At 37.9% G+C, this 18,712-nt stretch overlaps 1 protein-coding gene across 29 annotated transcripts in view; it reads right to left on the minus strand.

Moving 5' to 3' along the window:
• Positions 1–18,712, minus strand: part of LOC129623048 (uncharacterized) — a 367,755-nt gene that overhangs the window by 332,367 nt on the left and 16,676 nt on the right. Inside the window, exon 3 of one of the 29 annotated variants that reach the window (XR_008700295.1) lies at positions 16,848–17,291. The exons of the other annotated variants lie outside the window; for them this stretch is intronic. The gene's annotated coding sequence lies outside the window, so the exon portion shown is untranslated. Of the gene's footprint in view, positions 1–16,847; positions 17,292–18,712 lie in introns of those variants that run through there. 29 annotated transcript variants of the gene reach the window in all.

The raw sequence follows: 18,712 nt of genomic DNA on the forward strand, positions 1-18,712 counted from the left end.
TTTTATTTTTACCATCATCACTTTGAAATGACTTTTCCTCTCATTCAGATCAAAGGGCTAAAGAGATATCTCTATTGGTATATATTTTTGCTTATAAAATTTCTGTTGCATTACTTTATTAATCAGTATATGTATAACATGCATATGTGTATATATAATGTTTTTCTCTTTAATTTTTTAACAGGATAAGAAAACAAGTGTTAGTTTAAACTGTTAGGCATATATGAAGACCGTGATGATGTAGGGGAAAAATTATTACTAATACAAAATAAGAAATAAGGTCAGTCATGACAAGGAGCTCAGAAGAGTTTCCATGGAGAGATGGAGAAATAAACCTCTCACCAAAGATGCAGAGTTTGTAGCTGAGTTCTATAGTCTAGGTACCTGGAATTATATTTTCCATTAGAAGTAATTATCTTCAAGGGAGTGGCTTTATGAATCAATGTCTCCTCTGAACTGTGAGAGGAGTACCCTAACCAACTCACTCACCTAGAAGCTCAGTAAAATTTTTGATACAAAGGTTACTGATGGAAGTGAGTGGGAAAGAACTAATTTTTCACCAAGCATCAAACTCAGGAAGCCAGATACATGACTTGCGAAAAATCACTTGTTCTTATCCTTCTCCTTCCTACCTCTATTTTATTGTGTGTATATACAGAGAGGGAAAGAGGAAGAAACAATAAAGCCCATTTCCAGGACCCACTGAACTTCACTTTGCCCTCAGTTCCTTTCTAAATAACCTTAGGTGGAAATTTCCAGCTGCGGAAGAAGTATCTAGGAAACCTCAATTAGGGCTCGAAGTTTCAAACCCAGACTGGAGAACAGAATCATGCTTGTAGAATTTTCAAATCAAGATTTTGTCTTTTAAATTTCAAATTCTGCTATCCAACACTATGCATTTCCCATGAAAGGTCTGAAGCAAGGACCAGTACATTTCCCATAGAAGCATGTGATTGCTCGTTGTTACAAGTAAAGGCAATATTTCACAAATCCCTATATAAATATATTTCCCACTTTTGACTTAAGATGTCTATTTTTGCCTGTGCTGGTACGCTACTCTTTCATATTTAATGATTTTTTCCATTGTTTTTATTATTCATCCATAGGGTACTATGCCAGAGAATATAATTCTTCTTCCTGAGCCTTTTAGTTCTCTCTATAGTTCTTCTACTCATCATTCTTCTTAGCCTTCTGGGTAATCTTTGTTTTTAGGTCAGTAACTCTCACCTCTTGCTTTTGGCTAAAAATATTAGAGTAGTTCAATGCTTCTGTTACCTGTGAACTGAATCATTGTGTGTGTGTGTGTTTCACCCAAGATTCTGTCCTCATTTTAGTTCAATGAAATCTTATTTCTGCTGGAAAACTACTTCTACATAGAATTTTTTCCAAAGGCCTCTTAATAGAAAGTTCTAGTCTGGCTTTCTTTGTAAGTTTCAGTGATGATTCCTGTGTTTCTTTTTATCATGCACATTGGCAATGAGTATCTCCCATCATTTTTATTTGTTTGTTTGAAGTCAAGAATAATGACCAGCCTCTGAAGAGAATCAGGAGAAATGAATGATAATTCAGTCAAACTGTAAGTAAGAGACTAGGACGATACAGTAACAATTAACATATTCTAGATACCAAATATCCATTCTCTTCCCTTCCTTACCAATAGGACTCTAATTGTGTAATGTGGCAATCTGGCCTCAAAAGAAGTAAAAATCTAGATTAAAAAAAAAAAAAAACAAAAAAAACTCACTTTCCTGATGTCTTATAGCTAGAAGTTCCCATGTGATCCTGTTATAGCCAAATAAATGCAAATAGAAATATTCTGTACTTCTAAGCAAGATTTTAACAACAGAGAGACAACCCTCCTTTTGCCAATTTACTCTTCTTCTTCCTGCCAAGAGTAAAGATGCAATGCGTAGAGATTCAGCAGCCATCTTGTGATCATGAGGATAAAATCCAAAAACTAAGGATGCCAGAGCAGAAAGCTATAAGGAGCAACTGTACATGCTCTGAAACACTTATCCCTGGATTTGTTATAGGAAAAGGAACTAGAGTTCTTATTTATTTAAGTCACCATAAGCAGAGTTTTCTGTTACTTACAGCACATTGCTTACTGGTGGAGGAAACAGAATAAATATCAGCACTTCAACTGACAGAACGAAAATCCTGCCTGAGTTCACAAGGTTTACTGCTGTATAAGGTACCCAGCTTTCTTTGAGGCACATAACTCCCTGAGTTGAAGCAACATTTCTGAACCTGTCAAAGCTATCTCCCTTTCCCTTCAAGGCACTCAGTCTAACTAGTGTAGCTGTGAATTAAAACATATTTTCATTCTGACCTACAAGGTTAACAAGCTCACCTTTTAGCTTTTTATGCCTCTCTGCAGAACCCTATAATGTAATAATCAAATGAGAGAGTAGCTTTCTGGCTAAGGTAAGGGGGCTTCTGAAAGACTGTCAGAACTCACAAGAAGAGGGTTCTTAGTTTTAAAAACAAATAATAGATGTTTTATATGTAACTTCTTTTTGATTAACAGCAAATTATACTTGCCTTTTCTCTAGGAAGTGACATTACTCCTTAGCTGGTAGCTTTTTTTTATTTTTTAACTGTAGTAGCCATTTGTTTGTTTTTCTTCATTGGGAAGAGGCTTCCTTCCACCAACATTACCTCCAACAAAGGAAGTTCAAGGTCATTCACACTTATTTCTATGAGAGCAATAATCTACCAAATTCCTTTCAGGCTATCCTTCTATTTTTGATTACTGACACAGTGTAACCAAGCATTTCTATTAGCCAGCTCATTTGATGCAGAAGTAAATCTCTTTCAAATTCCAATGAAAACGCCAATGCTATGCCTGCGATGCATATACTAGTCCTTTCACTTTTTGAAAAAGGTGGATCCAGTTTCCATCTCATTATCAATAACCTATTTCATTCATATAAAATATATACTTTAACAGAAACTAAGTTCTTAGTGATTTCCAGATAAGCCTCTCTACAGTTTAAACCAGGGGCCACTCTGAGAACTTGAATGAATTCCTGAATTCTCTTAAAATAATTTCATCAGACACTGTAGTTGGGAGTAATTGAGGTCTTCTTTCTGTCACGTATCTTAAAAAATATGAAGCTTGTCTAGTCAAGGCTATGGTTTTTCCTGTGGTCATGTATGGATGTGAGAGTTGGACTGTGAAGAAGGCTGAGCACCGAAGAATTGATGCTTTTGAACTGTGGTGTTGGAGAAGACTCTTGAGAGTCCCTTGGACTGCAAGGAGATCCAACCAGTCCATTCTGAAGGAGATCAGCCCTGGGATTTCTTTGGAGGGAATGATGCTAAAGCTGAAACTCCAGTACTTTGGCCACCTCATGCGAAGAGCAGACTCATTGGAAAGGACTCTGATGCTGGGAGGGATTGGGGGCAGGAGGAGAAGGGGACACCAGAGGATGAGATGGCTGGATGGCATCACTGACTCGATGGACGTGAGTCTGAGTGAACTCTGGGAGTTGGTGATGGACAGGGAGGCCTGGCGTGCTGCGATTCATGGGGGTCGCAAAGAGTCGGACACGACTAAGCGACTGAACTGAACTGAACTGAATTATTAAATGGTGTAATATGATTTGAAGTAGAGCTTGGTTAAGGTTTACCTGAATTTATTAGCACCTTTTCATAGTGTAAGTGAGTTGTTGAAATAAAACTTGGGGTCACAGGAAAGTAAGACATTTTAAAGTACTACTGCATTAGAGAAGTCGCGATTTACAATTAACTTGCTATTTACAAAGTTTGCTTTATCTAGTCACTAAAACAAGTGCCCTGAGGACCTGATTAGGCATCTATATTATTGAAGTCAATGGATGTTTTTGTGTAGCACTTCCTGACAGGCTACAGTCCATGGGGTTGCAAAGAGTCAGACACAGCTGAGTGACTAACATTTTCACTTTTCTGATTTACACCATTTTTAAGAGTAGCCTATGTACCCATTTCCTTCACTCAACTCAGTTAATAAGATTCTATTAGTTTTATTAATGGAGAAGGCAATAGCAAGCCACTCCAGTACTCTTGCCTGGAGAATCCCATGGATGGAGGAGCCTGCTAGGCTGCAGTCCATGGGGTCTCGAAGAGTCAGACACGACTGAGACTTCACTTTCATGCACTGGAAAAGGAAATGGCAACCCACTCCAGTGTTCTTGCCTGGAGAGTCCCAGGGACGGGGGAGCCTGGTGGGGTGCCGTCTATGAGGTCACAAAGAGTCGGACACGACTGAAGCGACTTAGCAGCAGCAGCAGCAGTTTTATTAAATTACTTACCAACTAAGATCATTTAGTGAAACATTAGGTAGAAGCATTTTAGAGGAGTGTTGCTCAATTTATTCCCTCCTACTTGATCTCTGCAAGGAGGTCACAAGTCAATCCTAAAGGAAATCAACCCTGAATATTCATTGGAAAGACTGATGCTGAAGCTGAAGCTCCAATACTTTGGCCACTTGATGGGAACAGCTGAACTCATTTGAAAAGACCCTGGTGCTAGGAAAGATTGAAGGCAAAAGGAGAAGCGGGTAGCTGAGGAAGAGATGGTTACATAGCATCACTGACTTAATGGACATGAATTTGAGCAAATTCTGGGAGATGACGGAGGACAGAGGAGCCTGATGTGCTACATTCCATGGGGTCACAAAGAATCGGCCATGACTTAACAACGGAATGACAATACATGATCTCTTTGGATGTGACTATCAATCCCTGTCTTTGATGGGTGTTAATATCCCTCTCTGTTCCTGGCCTTATCTTGCTCCTCACATCCTCCTGCTTCCAGCATCTCTACTCTCATTCTGCATTCTGTTGCCCTCCTAGGACTGTGTTTTCAGCACTCTCTCAACTTGCGAAGAATGTTGCCCACATCTCAAGATCTACAGAATGTTTCAAACTACCTGGGTTAGAAACCCTGGCCCTTCCCCATCTGATCCAAGTCCACTTTTGCATTTGGGTTTTCAACTTGGGATTTGTTGCATTCTGCTTCTGTATTTTTGCTCAAAATTGCCTCTTTCTTCCTAGCTATTAAAATTCTTGTCCTTTCTAAGTTAGGACATCTAAGGCACCCTCCAACTCTTTGTCCTGGACCATCTGTAGTATCTTCTCTGCTGTCTCTGGTTCAGAATGATAGCACTGCCTTTGAACAGCTGTGAGAATCACTGGGAGAGAATTAGGAGCTTCATGGTGACACATGTAAGTCCTATCTCTGTCACTCTATATGACCTTGGAAAGTTTATTTCCTCTTCTCTAAAATGGGAATAATCACCATCATTATAGACAGAGTGAACAAAATTAAGCCCACAGGACAATATATGGTATATGATAACAGTCAACATGAGCTTTGTTTATTTACAGTCTTGACTTTTTGCTTGTTATTCTTAGTCATATGTATCCACATGTCTCTTATCTCTCCAACAAGATGGTTCACTAACTGAGGTCAAAGCCTCTGCTGATTTTTTTTTTTTTTTTTAAATATTCAGGAGCACCTCAGGAGGCATTTGGCTCCTAGGTATTCAATGTTTGTTCACGGACTGAGATGGTATGTACAGTGCCAAGAGTCATCAGCAAACGATACCATATCAAAGCTAGCAGAAAATGTTTTCATATGCTTCCGATGAAGTGAAATCTTTTGGTTCACACCTCAAAAATCTCTGCAAAATCAAAGGCATATATCCAAGGCAAGAAAGTGCTATGTTTCACCCAAATGCTCCAAGCTGAAGTTTAGTAGTTTAAAATAGCTGAAGAAGTGGGGAAGTATATTTAGAACTCATTTTATTTATTATCTCATCTTGTCTGTCAAGAGTATATTTACCAAAAGCTATTTAATATGCAAGCTTTGTATAATAAGATCTGCACCATACAGCCGGATATATAACCTGGGCAAATAGCAATGCTCTAAAACAGGCTATAAGAAACAATGCTAATAAGGCAGAGCATTTCAAATTATAACTTCATTGTGCATGTAATAAGTATCATTTTGGGTCTACAGGTCAAAATAAATAGTAATATCTTATGGTAGATAAATTGGGAAGAAATAAACTCTTTGGACAAGATAATGTTGCTATGGAAACCTTAATGTTCACAAGCCTGCTTCTGAAGGCTCTGCTGCCTTGCCAGACTTTTTACATTTAACTTTCTTTCAAGCTTTTTATTTAAGAAAAATTAAAAAGTCCTTTTACTACTGAGACCTAAAATGTGACAGTGACAATCTACCCTCTAGCTTTCTAAGATCCATAAAAATAACATGTCCTGCACATGGCCCCATAGCAGGAAAATGCAACTTAATTGGGGTTGCAAAAGGAAAAAAGAAAAAAGCAGTGTGTTCATGCTTGTTTTGAATTTCCTTCCACAGTGGGGCTATGGGTAGGAGCAGAGACTTGCGTCATGAAGCAATTTTTGTGCCAGGACCCAGAGCTGACAAAGATGACTTTTTAAGCACAAGTTTAAAGCCATCTTGAAATGCTTCTTTGGCACAGAGCTATTTGAACCCCAAAGTCAGTGTTGTTTGAGAAAGGGAAGATTGTATTCGTGGAATCCACAAATAAATCAGAAGTGTCAGCACTGAGCCTAGAAACTTTTGGCTCCAAACTTTGTAAATTTTATTTATTTTATTCCTCAGGCAACATAAATCTAACACAGCCACCTACATGTCTGGTAAGCTGAGACTTAATGAGGCTTAATCGACTTCTGCACTGCGAGTCTTATCTGCATTCTTCAGTTTGTGCCTTTGCTCCTCTTACTCTCTGCCCGCACACTTGGTGGCAATCTTCTGTTAGGAATGATTTTTTCCTTACTTGGGGCTGCCATGGTTGAGCTTCAATACAGATAGGAGGCCAGACTCAGAGGAAGTAAGTCCGTCTTTGAACAAGAGTCCTTGATAAACAACCTACCTGATTTACATGAGACCCCAGACCTGTTTGGATCTGGTGCTGGCATAGTTTCCTTGAATTATTCTACAAGTCAACAAGCTTTCTGCTTACCTTTCCCCAAGAACTAAGAACCAGAATCCTAAGGGAGATAAATAGAAGCAAACAAATTACCCGGCCTTTCAATTGCAACAATTTCTCTGTAGATTGAATGGCTCCCCCCACTTACAAAGATTTGCCTGTGCTCTGTGCTTTCCACCCATTATGACCTTGGTATTATCTATGGAAACATAAGGGAATATATGGCTCCCCTGTCATTTTTAAGAAATGGATCCTAAATTTAAATGTAACAAAGAGCAACAGTTTGAAGTCTCTGTACTACCAAGAGGAAACAAAATGAAAATGAGAACATAAAACCCTACAGCTTTTTATTGGATTTGTAGCCCTAACGGACTTTAAAGTCTTACTCCAAATCTCCTAAAATGTGCTTCTTAAAAGCTCCCCTGAGAAAATTTTCCGACTTCTTTACACTAATTAAGAGCTCATCTATTTCCATAAAACAAGATAGGAGTTATACAATAAATTATATCAAACACAACAGTAACGATTACCATATTGCCTCGTATTATGAATGAACAACTATTTTAAAGAAATGCACTTGAATCTTTTGCTGCACATATTGGTTAAATTCATCCTTAAAAAGTTTGACATCATTTATTTGGCCTAGAATGGTACTTTGTGTTTCTACTAAAAATTAGATGAATTATTTAGATCTGTAATTTTTTTCCCTAAGAAGTGAATGGGATTTAAATGTAAATTCATATTTTGTTTGTTTAGAAGGAGGTGGAAGTCCACAAGCGTATATTCTAGTAGGATTGTATGAAGAAAATGCTAAGTCTACAAAGTCAGTTGTCTTAGCAATTTTAGTTCCTACCAGTTCATATACCTTTAATTTGGTTGGCATCTGCCAACCATAATTTTGGTTACCTAATTTTGAACAAGCAGTGCAAATGGGAATAAATGATGGAAACCACTTAGAGAGATACTAGCAGTCTGTATTGTACACTGAATAAAAAGGATCCTTTTATTAGTGAATTTGTACTATTAACAGGTTCTTTTTTTTGGTGGTTGATCTTGCTTTCTACTTTCTAGATCACCTCAAGAAATATTAATGGTCTCTGATTCTGTTTTCTCAGCTGGTACTCACTTGTTATTAAAATACTAGATGTTAATTAATACTGTTACACCTGTCTGCTGTTTAATTCTAGTGAGAAATATTTCATCTGGATCTGTTTCTTCCACATGAATTTATCCACTCTCACCCTTATTTCATATGAGATCAATGAATCATCTGGTTTCTTAAAGGAGCATTCTGAAAATATTGACAAAATGGTAGCAAAATAAATTTAAATAAAGTTTTACTGACAAGATGGTAATAGATATTTATTTTAAAACATATAAATAAAAGTAATATTCTTAGTGTCTGGGTCTATTTTTGATCCCGTGTCAATCCTATCACCTAATCTTCCATAGTAAAATGAGGAAAAATGAATCAGATCAGACATAGCATAGTATATATGATGTAACTCCTATTGCAAACCTTTTCAGAAAGAAAAATGCAATCATCAGCACTGTTAAGAGACTTGAAAGAGGCTATAAAGGTATAAATATGTATTTCCTATCTCTGGATATCATATTCTTTAAAGGTTTTTTTCAGCCTCATCACTCTTTAGTTACCATGTTGTTTAATAAAAGTGCCATTTACAAATCCTGGTATTCTAAAGGAAAAAATATTTTAGACTACACTCTCTACTATAGATAGACTATTGATTGTTACAGGAAAGATAGGCAGTATGTGTGATAAAGCTTCATAGCAAGCACTTAGGATGAAAAAGAAAATTACCAGATTAACACTGAGCTATTAATGTATGTTTTAGCTTATCAACTTCTTTGGAAATATATTAATTACAAAATGTTTTGTGGAGCAATTCAGGGACTGGAGATACATAAATAAGTAACACTGTCTTGTCCTTGTTCAAAGTACTCATTAGTTTTCAAAACAACCCTATGGAGCTCCAGGCATTGTTGAAACAATTTTAGAAATGAAGAATTTGAAAATCAAAAGAAGCTAAGTGAGATACTCAAGTGAAAGAGTCAAGACTTGATCATGGGTCAGCTGACTTTATTGAGCTGAAGAGTCAAGAACCCAACTTTTCTAAGTAACAAACCAAATTTGTAAAACCCTCTAATTCTACTTTGTCACATATAATTAATGACATAATCAATGTGAGATACTTCAAAAGTTGTAATATACTTAAAAATACTATTTCTTAAGACTTTGCTTCTTAAAATGTGTCCCATCTTTTACATTATTTAGTTTCCTGCAAAAGATCTAAAATCATCATTTAGATTTAACGTTTCCAAGTACATAATTTCTCTAAAAGTAAAACAGTGGTGGAGCTTTCCAAATATGTGAGTTCTCATAAGGTGGCCATTAAGGAAAATATGTTAGCTTTAAAGTGGATAGAATTCAATATTAGGACAATATTGAACAGCCACTTGTTTAATGAGAGGAACCTATATGAATTACATTTCAACCAAAATCTCGTATCTTGGACTTGGTTTTACTAATCCTTGAGAGAATTCTTGAAATTTCACTTGACAGCAACCTAGAGAACATGCTCTAAAACTTTACCAATAGACAGACAAGGGTGGTTTGACCCTAGTGCTGTTGTGTCCTATGAATTTTTATGCCAACAAACTTAGGAAATAAGAAAAGGGATAGATTTGACACACATTTTCTCTTGGACACAGCTTCATTTCACCTACGTGATATCAAATTCCTTTCTTCTGGAAAATCCCAGGGTATACTAAATTTATTAAGTCAGAAGTGCTGAAATCTAATGAAAGCATCCATATACAGCCATATGTTAAGCCCCTGGGGAAATGAGCAAGGCCATGCAAAATTACTTTCTTTCCCTTTCTGAAGCCTCTGATCTCGCTAAAGGAGCTCCTTTGCTGTTGTTTTTATGCTATGCTTGTGTCCATTTTTTTCAGCCTTCTACATTTCCCATGTTCCCAACTGACTTGTCACTACGTAAACTTTCTCTCAATGGCCAGACTTGAAAAGCTACATATGTCTGATTCCATTTATATTACATAGTGGTAAAGCTAAGTACATAACTCCAAAACCATGGAGACAACAAAGTCAGTGGTTGCCAGGAGCTACCAGTAGAGAGTTAACTACTTCAACAGAAAGAACTTTGGGGGATTGATAGAACTATTCTAGACCTTGTGGTGATGGTTATATGATTGTATGCATTGTAAACACATGCACATATGTTTATTAAAAACATTGAGTTTTACTGTGTATAAATTACACCCTAATACAAAATATAAAAAATGCTTTAAAAATAATTTATTCATTTGTTGCATAATTCCTCCAGATGCATAATATTTTTGCTTAAAAACTTAATATATGTGTTAAATAGCAAGATATATTTTTGTCAAACACAACCCATCAGATAATCTAAGGATTACTTTTATTTCTGGCATTCTCCCACCAACTGCCATCAGTTATGGATTGCTACTCTGTTATGGATTGATTCTCCCTAGACTTGTTACATAATTGTTAATTCTGGGCCTTCTGTTTGCCAATGTCCTGAGCTGGATACCATGTTTCTGGATAGTCTCCACCCCCATCTTTTTCTTTATTGTTTATGCTTCCTTTTACCAAAGCACAGTTGCTTAATAAACAAGGATGTCATTCTTACTGGCTCTGGTATAAAATTCATTTACATACAAATGCAGGTAGGATAAATCATATGGACTTGGATACGAGACCCAGAACCTGAGGATACAAAAAATTAAAAATAGCAATTGCCCGTGATATTCACAAAAGGACTTCCCCTGCTTCTCTGGAACATTACATTCTAGAGAAGAAAAAAGAGGCAAATCAGGCAAAGGGCTCATTCTCATAACCCAGAGGTGAATTAAACATGAAACATCATCAAAGACCTCTAGGGAAATAAATAGGATCCTAAAAAAAACGATTCATCTGTGCTTACAACTTCGGCCTCTGGTAGAGAACCTTGCTCTGCTTTCCAGGAAACACACTAAAATTCATCAGCCTTTGCCTTCTTTCTTCGTCTCCTCAATTTGGAGTACCTTGCCCTGTGTTCCTATCCCTACTTTCTGGAAAGCGTTCTCTTCTACCAAGGTCCAGGTTCTTTATTCCTTTTGTTCCCAGATAAAATTAACTCCTGATTTCCCTGTCTTCTCATGGCACTTTGTTTATAACTGTGAGTTAAGGTATAATTTAAAATACAACTCAGATGTAAACAAGTTTAATTTTCGATCTCAAAAAAGAAAAGAAAATATTGAATTGTTTTTTCTTTTCAGAGAAAATATTGCCTATTCAGAGGGAATAACAACAGAACACTTACCCTTTCAAGAAGACTGAGTCACTTTCCTTTCAAACTTTAATTTTCCACAATTTAGATACAATGGATATACTTGATACACTGAGTGTTTCCTGGTTCCTCATTCTCTCCTTTCATGGTTCTGTTCTGCCTCCTTTCTCCACCACCACCCCCCGAAAACAATCCCCACCACTGTGAATCTAGGTCTCTGTCACTCTCTGTGTGCAAAGCAATTGATTTCCACACCCCTTAGGCCTCATTTTTTGCATGAAGAGTTTAGGTAGATAATTTTGAAAGCGCCTTCCTGAATGAAAAACTTAAGGCTTTTAAGAAAAAATATTGGCTATAAACTGAAGAAATCAGCAGTTAACTTTCTTAATTATATGGAATCTAAAACTATTTCAGTCTAAGCTTTAAGCATTTTACACTTCCTTTCATTGAAATACAATGAAACTTCCAGCCCCTTTGCAAGGAATTACATATACTTTCTCAGGGAACACAAAATCAACATTCCTAATTTAGTCCAGATGATCCAATCTGAAAACTCCATTGTTACATGTTTCTTGGCCTTCCAACATGTTTCTGACCTTGAAAGTGACTCCAGTTGCCTCTAGATCCTTAGAATAAAATTCAGATATATATCAATGGATGGCTGTGTGCTGTGCTAACTTCCTTCAATTGTGTCTGACTCTACAAAGTCATGGACTGTAGCCTGCCAGGCTCCTCTGTCCATGAAATTCTCCGAGCAAGAATACTGGACTGGGCTGTCATGTCCTCTTCCAGGGTATCTTCCTGACCCAGAGACCAAACCCATGTCTCTTGCACCTCCTGCATTGCAGGCAAATCTTTACCAGTAGCATTACCGAGAAAGTCCAATGGATGCCTCAGTTCAATTCAGTTCAATCACTCAGTTGTGTCTGACTCTTTGCAACACCATGGACTGCAGCACGCCAGGCTTCCCTATCCATCACCAACTCCCAGAGCCTACTCAAACTCATGTCCATCACGTCAGTGATGCCATCCAACCACTTCATCCTCTGTCATCCCCTTCTCCTCCTGACTTCAATCTTTCCCAGCATCAGGGTCTTTTCCAATGAGTCAGTTCTTCGCATCAGGTGGCCAAAGTATTGGCGTTTCAGCTTCAGCATCAGTCCTTCCAATGAATATTCAGGACTGATTTTTAGGATTGACTGGTTGCATCTCCTTGCAGTCCAACAGACTCTCAAGAGTCTTCTCCAATACCACTGTTCAAAAGCATCAATTCTTTGGGCCTCAGCTTTCATTACAGTCCAACTCTCACATCCATACATGACCACTGGAAAAACCATAGCTTTCACTAGATGGACCTTTGTCAGCAAAGTAATGTCTCTGATATTTAATATGCTGTCTAGGTTGGACATAGCTTTTCTTCCAAGGAGCAAGCGTCTTTTCATTTCAGGGTTGCAGTTACCATCTGCAGTGATTTTAGAGCCCTAAAAAATAGTCTCTCACTGCTTGCATTGTTTCCCCATCTATTTGCCATGAAGTGATGGGACCAGATGCCATGATCTTAGTTTTCTGAATGTTGAGTTTTAAGTTAACTTTTCACTCTCCACTTTGACTTTCATCAAGAGGCGCTTTAGTTCTACTTCACTTTCTGCCATAAGGGTGGTGTCATCTGCATATCTGAGGTTACTGATATTTCTCCTGGCAATCTTGATTCCAGCTTGTGCTTCTTCCAGCCCAGTGTTTCTCATGATGTACTCTGCATATAAGTTAAATAAGCAGGGTGACGATATACAGCCTTGACGTACTCCTTTTCCTATTTGGAACCAGTCTGTTGTTCCATGTCCAGTTCTAACTGTTGCTTCCTGACCTGCATACAGATTTCTCAAGAGGCAGGTCAAGTGGTCTGGTATTCCCATCTCTTTCAGAGTTTTCCACAGTTTGCTGTGATCCACACAGTCAAAGGCTTTGGCATAGTCAATAAAGCAGAAACAGATGTTTTTCTGGAACTCTCTTGCTTTTTCAATGATCCAGCAGATGTTGGCAATTTGGTCTCTGGTTCCTCTGTCTTTTCTGAATCCAGCTTAACCATCTGGAAGTTCATGGTTCACATATTGCTGAAACCTGGCTTGGAGAATTTTGAGCATTACTTGCTAGCATGTGAGATGAGTGCGATTGTGCAGTAGTCTGAACATTCTTTGGCATTGCCTTTCTCTGAGATTGGAATGAAAAACTGACCTTTTCCAGTCCTGTGGCCACTGCTGTGTTTTACAGATTTGCTGGCATATTGAGTGCAGCACTTTCACAGCATCATCTCTTGTCCATAGTGTCTTAAATAATCAGAACCCTGACTTCATCTCCAAAATTAGAATACCACCTGCTCTCTGTTCACCATGCTCCAGTCACACCAGCCTCTCACATATCTGTTCTCTTTTTGGACATATTGAGTTGGCCAAAAAGTTCACTGGGGTTTTCCCATAACATCGTACAGAAATCCAAATGAACTTTTTGGCCAACCCAAAAGTTGGGTTGTTCAGTTGTGTTGGGGAGGGGGACGTTTTCCCCTCTAAACCTCTAGAGTTCCTGTGGCTGGATTAATAATAAAACTGACATAATATGTATTAACAGAAGAAAAAGCAACAAATTTTCATGTGTCCATGGGAGTCTCATAGAAATTGTACCTAACAGGTGGCCAAATCAGGCAGCTTTTTATACATTTTAGACAAAGAAACAATAAGTTAAGAGGAATTGATCGGAAAAAGAAACAAGTTTGAGTTCTTAATTAGTAAGGAATTTAAGCAAAGTTTGGGTATAGGGAGTAAATAATAAAAGAAGTAACAAAGTTTATTTACATAAACTTCTTGATCCTAAATTCCCTGTCTTGTTGATTAGGATGTCTTTCTACTTATAGGTACAGGGAGGACATCTTTTGAAAGTGAAAGTGTTAATTGCTCAGTCGTGTCTGACTCTTTGTGACCCCATGGACTGTAGCCTACCACGCTCCTCTGTCCACGGAATTCTCCAGGCAAGAATACTGGAATAGGAAGCCATTGCCTTCTCCAGGGGATATTCCCTGCCCAGGGATAGAAACCTGGGATTCCTGCATTGCAGGCGGATTCTTTACTTTCTGAAATGGAAGGTTTATTTCCTGCTTTCAGGGAGATAGAGAAGAGAGTCAAAGAGATCCTCATGAATCAGCCAGCTCTTCAGTAAATTTAACGCAAAATAATCAATACACTGTTAAGGCATAGTTTGGGGTGGCCTACCCAGGGCCCTGACTATTGGTTACTCCCTTTTCACTTTCCTATCTTTGCTTGAAAGCGAACTCCTTAGAGAGTCCTCCCCTGCCCACACTATCTAACCTATAATATTCGTGTTATTCCCTATAACTGCACAAATTTTATTTGCATCACAGAACTTACAACACTGGTAGTGAAAGGTTGTTGCTGACCCACAAAAAGACGCCAAGATTCTTGGCTTCCAGAAGAGAAGAATTCCATCCGGGGCCAGAGACGAGGCTTGATCGTTCAGAGGTTTTGTGCAATAGAGTTTTATTAAAGTATAAAAGGGATAGAGAAAGCTTCTGACATAGACATCAGAAGGGGGCAGAAAGAGTACCCCCTCACTAGTGTTAGCAATGGAGTTGTATACCTTTTAATTAGTTATTACAATGAATCAAAAGAATATCTCAAGTTTGTGAAAATTTTACCAGACCTACTCCAGCAATTTACATTTTAGGATAACAAGATTAGAATTTAACAATAGAAAGATCCTCCAGACCCACTCCCATAATATACAGTTTAAGATATCAGGATTAGTCAGAAGGTTTTCAGGAAGGAGAAACTGTCCTCCAGCTGGATACACTGTTGTTGTATAATCCCCAGTATAGAGTTTAAACTGAGTTGTAGAATTGACTAAGACTAAGGAATGCAAAGGAAAAAAAAAACAAGTACAATCCTTTGTCCTTTTCTCCTCGAGAATTTCAGATCCCCAATCTCCACTTCGAGAGCCCCAGACCCCTTTCTCCTCCTTGGGGACCCTAAATTTATCAATCTGCCTAGAAATTGACTCTCTCAGTAGCAATATATACCTCATTTGGGAGTTGCCATTCTGAATAATTTACCAGATAACTTAAGGTTGCCATCTTAAAATAGGATCTAGGGAGAGAAGTGGTTCACAAAACTGTCTAGGCCTTAGGGTCAGTAGCTCTGCCACTTGGCCTATAAGACTTGAGGGTTTGTGGATATCAAGATGCTATGTGAAATGTATAGCATGGAATAATCATGATGAAGGATTTTAGGGGTTTGGGTTTCAAGCAAACAACATTTCTACTGTTGATTAACAGTCCTTTTCATACCACTAGATCCCAGTAAAGACTGATCTTCCAACACTTATATACCAATGGGTCTGCTAATCTAGGTTGCCAGTCCTGGTCTAGATGTTATCTGATTTAGCAGCATACAGAGTCAGGCATGCCCCACTGCAGTTTATCATTCTGTGAATGTATTCATGAGATCTGGAGTAAGCAGGTCCAGGAAGTACAAGACCCACACATGTGCTGATGGCTAACATTCCTAGTGCCTCTGCTTCTCACCCTCAACTCACACCCTAGAGAGGTGACATTCAAGACCTAAAATTTGAAGGAAAAATAGAAATGCTACAAGTAATTGAGGCAGCTTAGATGTTAAAAAATAAGAGTGCTACTTTGAAAGTCAAGTCTGTCAGGAGTAAAGGGAGTAAGAGACAAATGGTGAAGGATTAAAAACTAGCAGATGTTGGAATATGATACAGCTTGTAACACAGGGTGAAAAGTTTTGTCTTCAAGAGTGGTGGCAAGACAGTGAAAGATCGTAAGCTGGGAGTGAACAGCATGTTATGAACACGTTTGCATTTTTAAAGACCACTCTTGTTGCACTTTGGGGACTGGATTAGAGGAGGCAAGTGAGACCCGTAATGAGATCATTTTAGTTAATCCAGTGAGGAGATGAGAATGTTCTGAGCGAGCACAGTTGTTGCCCTGGGATTAGAGAAAAGTGGATCTCCTCTAGAATTTTCAGGAGAAAGAATCAAGAAGACTTGATAACTGACTGGATAAGAGAAATGAGGGAAAGAGAGAGTAGGTAGTTCTAATTTCTGACTTAAGACAGTCAGTAGATGGTGTTAGCCTTTACTCACAGAGGTCATGAAGAGTGGAATAAATTTTACTTGTGAATAGAGAAGAAGGGGACAGGTTAAGAGAGATGACGTGTCCAGGTTTATATCTATTGTGATACGTTCAAGGATGTTCAAACCAAGATACCTCTTAGGCAGTTGGATTCACAGAAGTCTGACAGGTTTATGTTGGATATACTCATTTGAGTCTTCAACATACAAACGCTCATTAAAGTCATGTCAGTGAATGAGATGATTTAGTAAGAATAAGAGTAAACTGTGAAGAGAAAGGGATCTAGGAAAGAACCTTAAGAGGCCCAAAGGTAGGCTTGATTGTACTTAGTTTAAGTTTATAAACTGCTCATTGAGTTGCAGAGACACTCTACTAGGAAAAGAAGGAAGACAGTTGTCTTTTATTAGCAATTTCTGAAGTAAAAAAATATATGCTTGATATAGTATGCCATTGTCATGAATTCCTTTCTTTGCAGTTTGTCTAGCACAATAAGAAAATAACTTTTGATTTGTTGAAAAATTTTAAAAATTATTCTTAATGGTACACAAGATAATTTCCACTAGACTTGAGCAGGTTACAAGCAGCCAAGAGGGTAAAAACAGATCGGAGAAAGATTTGCTTTTAGCAGGTATGGCTACAGAGTCAAGATACAGTACTTCCTCATCAACAGCAGCTTCACCTCACTACTTGGTGGGCATTCTTATCTCAGTCTTTAAAGGATTATCCTGCATGAACATCAATCTGAAGACTTCACAGCACCTGCAGAGAAGTCTTTCTGAGTGTGATAATGCCAACACACAGCCTTCTTACTTCTCCTGCAGTATCTACTTGAATATTCCTTGTCAAAAATGCAGAAGGAAACGTGTTAGCTGTGCTGTTATGCTGCTACCTCAAAATTAGTAGTTCATGTACTAAAACAAAAAGAAAAAATAAAGCACTGTGGATGTAAATATGTGACTCTGGTCTAAGGTGCATTCTACTTGCATTTGGCATTAGTCTGTTAGAGTTAAAGAGACTTTTTGTCTAGTGCTTGTCTTCCAGATTTTTATTGTTCGGATGTCAGTATTTAAAGAAATAGATTTCAGAAATGTCATTTCATCGTTGAGATTGTACTACCATTCTTTTTTTCAGGACTGACTGCCAGCTCCTTCTTTAATCATATTAAATATAATTAATTATATTTAATTATATATTTCTTTATAACCACCTCAATAAAAATAAAAGCATATCACGTATCTCTTAAAACAGAGCCTTATACATGGTAAGTATTAATGAAATAATTGTTTAGAAAGCAGCTGATGAGTTCATTGCAAGCATATGATTTCCCTATTTCTCACCTATTCTGAGGCAAAAGTCCAACATATTCTGCTGATGGTATTACATAGAAATGGACACTCTGGCACAGGGCTGGTGGGAATGAGGAGTGACACAGTGCCTCTGGATGGAAAATGGCAGATGAGCATTCACAGAAGAATAAGGAAACAGCCACTGCAGATACAATTGTAATGGAAGGACATTCCCATCAGGGAGACCAGAGGAAGGGCTATTGTGAGAGTCTAGGTAGGCACAGAAGGAGGAAGTTTCTTGTTTGTTTGTTTGCTTTTTAGCAATGATATTTCAAAAAAGAGATAGATATGAATTCACTTTAAAAATTAGATCATGTAGCTCAAAACATGACAGATGAGTAACTTGAAGTCTCACAAACCTGGAGCTGAATACATTCTACTGTGTACTATTTGCTTGATTGTAAACAAGTTAATCAACTTCTCTAAAGCTTGGTTTACTGCTCTGTAAAGTGGGAATATTATTTCCCAATCATTTTTTTAAAAACAGTGTCTGATGTGGAATCTAAATATGACCACTCTTCCTTCCCCTTTGAAGATCATATTTTTCCAAACAAGGCAAAAGAGGAGAAAGGCAAAGAGGCTGGTGGAGAGAAGTTGACAGGAGGAACTCTAGCTGGAGAATTGAAATTTCAATTTCTTGAAATATAGTGTGTACTTCTAGTTTAATAGGGGATATATTTACTGCATTTGTTAGACTCTGGCTTTTTCAAACCAAATAAAAGTATCCTTTTAGTTTTTTGGGGAAATATAATTATGCTCCCCTTTAGGAAGCCACCGTGGATCATCTCAGCACAACAAGATGAAGTCACAGCAAGCCTTTCTCTGAGAAAAGAGCGAGGTGGAATGGCTCTTCATATTAAGGCTTAAAGATGTGAAGTTGTCTTTGTGAGATTCATTGCTATTACTGGCTTCA

This window comes from Bubalus kerabau, chromosome 11 (assembly GCF_029407905.1).
Source record: "Bubalus kerabau isolate K-KA32 ecotype Philippines breed swamp buffalo chromosome 11, PCC_UOA_SB_1v2, whole genome shotgun sequence".
Taxonomy (NCBI): domain Eukaryota; kingdom Metazoa; phylum Chordata; class Mammalia; order Artiodactyla; family Bovidae; genus Bubalus; species Bubalus kerabau.